General features: G+C 42.2%; 1 non-coding gene across 1 annotated transcript; it reads left to right on the forward strand.

Moving 5' to 3' along the window:
- Positions 1–2,481: 2,481 nt before the first annotated feature.
- LOC112090195 lies at positions 2,482–2,588 on the forward strand. The gene has a single exon (XR_002901543.1). It is a non-coding gene; the product is annotated as a small nucleolar RNA R71 (small nucleolar RNA).
- The last annotated feature ends 315 nt before the right edge of the window (positions 2,589–2,903 follow it).

Here is a 2,903-nt window from a genome sequence, read left to right on the forward strand (position 1 = left end):
CACAGTCCCTTGTGTTATAAAAGCATGAGAAAGAGAAAAAATCAAACATGAAATGCAAAAGATAAAGAAAAATGCTAAATGCTCATTTACAAGTGTTTGGAGTGATACCTGGTGTGGTTCTTGTGCAAAAGGGGAGTGAGTATCTGCACCAGATGAGGCCAGACACCACTGGAGATGGATTTTGCTTGGCCTGAACTCCCTTGCTGCGGCCTGGTCTTGTCTTGATCCAAACCGCACACCTAGGTAGCACTGAGACGTTCTCCAAGTTTTTCAGTCCCTAAACACTTCTCTCAGCCCTCTCACATGCTCCATTCCATTCATCACTGAGCTATGTCCTCCAAAAATCACCTGGAATCTGAGACCAACTCACAAAACCCATCAAAAGATACTAAAACATAAAAAGAAATGAGAGAAAAGAATAAAAAGATTATATACAAGGATAAGCTTGGGGTGTCTCCCAAGAGCACTTTGTTTAAAGTCACTGAGTTTGACTTCTTACCCTCTTTTTAGTAAGGGAGAGGAGGAGCTTTGGTGCTCCTGGTCTTGTCCATGAATTCAAGCATGAGGTCCTTGTTCATCAGCTCTTGGACACCATTAGATCCTTTGTCTATGAACTCTGGTGTGAGGATAGCTCTGACTTTGGCAAATGGTCTTGATCTTCCATTGCCTTTAACCTTGTATTCAACAGCTCCACCAACAAACTTCCAAGGAGTGAGAGTTAAGACCTGAGAAGATGACTCAAGAGTGAATGGTCTGGTTCTTGGTGGGTTCTTGTCTTGAGACCCTGAGCCATTGCCTTTGTTGCTGCTGATCTCCTTCTCACTTGGTGTAGGAGATAGAGATTCCAAGCAAGCTTCATTATCACTAAAGAAATCCCCTTCAAACTCAAGATCAGGTCTTATTAGGGATTCTTTCTTTTTCTCAACAGATGCAAGGGGTATAGCTTCTTCTATAGTTCCAATACTCCCCACATACATCATTCCATAGTGTTTCAACTCATCAGAATCATCATATATAACTCCACAAAACCCAGCAAGAGGAGGCTTAAGAGGATAAGATACTTCATCATCTACCTTAGCAAGCACCACTCTTTGAGTATCAAAGTCCATCCTTGCTCCTGTGGTGTTCAGAAATGGAGTTCCAAGCAAAAGAGGTAGCTCTTTTGTCTTCTTCATCTTCACAACTACAAAATCTGTTGGAACTGTGCATTCACCAATTTTCAATGGGTAGTCTTCAAGGATTCCATATGGTTTCTTTGAGGATGAATCTCCAAAGGTGATTGACATGGGGTGATGCTTAAGACTCTTGATCCCTAGTCTCTCCACCATGTCTAAAGACATTACACTGATGCTTGATCCAGAATCACACAAAGCATTGTCCACTTTCAAATTTCCAAGAGAGCATGAGATGGAGAACTTTCCTGGGTTGCCTAGCTTGGGAATAGATTTGGGTTTCACCCTTGTTGAGCCAGTGCTAGAGACTCCATCAGATGTCCTTCCTTGAACCATTCTCTGATCCTTTCCTTCAGCAATCTCAGAATCATTCTCTTTCATATCAAAACAAGCTGCCTCCCCACCTTCTTTCTCAATGTCCTCATTGAGATCACAGAACAGGAACTCAAACTCATCTATGATGGCGTCCTCATCATCTTTTGTCAGGCATTTGTCACTTGAGACATTGCCATGGAGAAGGTCCTCAATTTCTTGGACAGCAGCATGATTCTCATCATTTGAGAGGATTGCATTGCAGTACTCTGTTTGATGTGCAATTGATGTCCCTGGTAAAGATCTTTGAGCTTGAGAACTGCAGTGGCCCTTGTTGTTCTCTAGAGTCTTGACTTTGGAAGCCAAGGTTGAAAGTTGAGTTAGAAGATCAGAATAAGTGCAGTCCACCTTGTTGTTAATCTCTGCCATTTTCTTGTTGAAGTCTATGGCACCACTTGCTTGACCTTTGAGGATTTGCTGGAGCAGGTTCTGCACTTCTTGATCCTTATTCTCTGAGTTATGTTGGAGACTTTGTTGTTGGGGAGAGACAAAACCTTGTTGTTGAGTGTTTTGAGGATATAAGTTCTGGTTTGGGGGATTCTTGTAGTAGGTAAAGCCCTTTTGGTAACCTTGGTGGCCACCTACAAAGTTCACCTCAGCTGTGATGTCTTCCCTTTGAAATGTGTCTTGAAACACATGATTCACATCTCTAACAAAGTTGGCTGACTGATGAGAAGCTAAGAGAAGTGTGTCTAGCTTCTCATTGAGAGACTTGATGTCTTTCCTTGTCCTTTCCTCTTCAGCACTCACAGCCCCTCTTGAATTCCTTTCAAAGTCTGATCCATAAAGCTCATCACTCTGAGCTACATTCTCCACTAGGGTCATGGCATCATTGACTTCCTTGGTCATGAAATTACCATTTGAAGCTGTGTCCAAGAGAAGTCTGACCTCTGGTAAAGTACCTCTGTAGAATGTACTTAGCAGCTGACAATCTGAGAATCCATGGTGAGGGCATTGCATGGTATACCCTCTAAATCTTTCCCAAGCCTCACAAAATGATTCATGGTTCTTCTGAATGAAACTTGAGATTTCATTTCTTAACCTTGCTGTTCTTGATGAAGAGAAGAACTTGGTTAGAAATGCTCTTTTGCATTGCTCCCAAGTTGTGACTGATCCTTGAGGTAGAGACTTTTCCCACTGATGAGCTTTGTCTCCTAGAGAAAAAGGAAATAGCCTCAACTTGAAACTGTCCTCACTCACTCCATTCATCTTAGTTAGATCACAAACTCTATCAAAGTTGTCAATGTGATCTAATGGGTCTTCTAATGCCAAGCCATGGAACCTGTTTGATTGCACCATGTTGATCAGGCCAGATTTGATCTCAAAATCGTTTTCAGGTGTTGGGGCTTGAATCCCATG

This window comes from Eutrema salsugineum, unplaced genomic scaffold, assembly GCF_000478725.1.
Source record: "Eutrema salsugineum unplaced genomic scaffold, Eutsalg1_0 scaffold_11, whole genome shotgun sequence".
Lineage (NCBI taxonomy): Eukaryota > Viridiplantae > Streptophyta > Magnoliopsida > Brassicales > Brassicaceae > Eutrema > Eutrema salsugineum.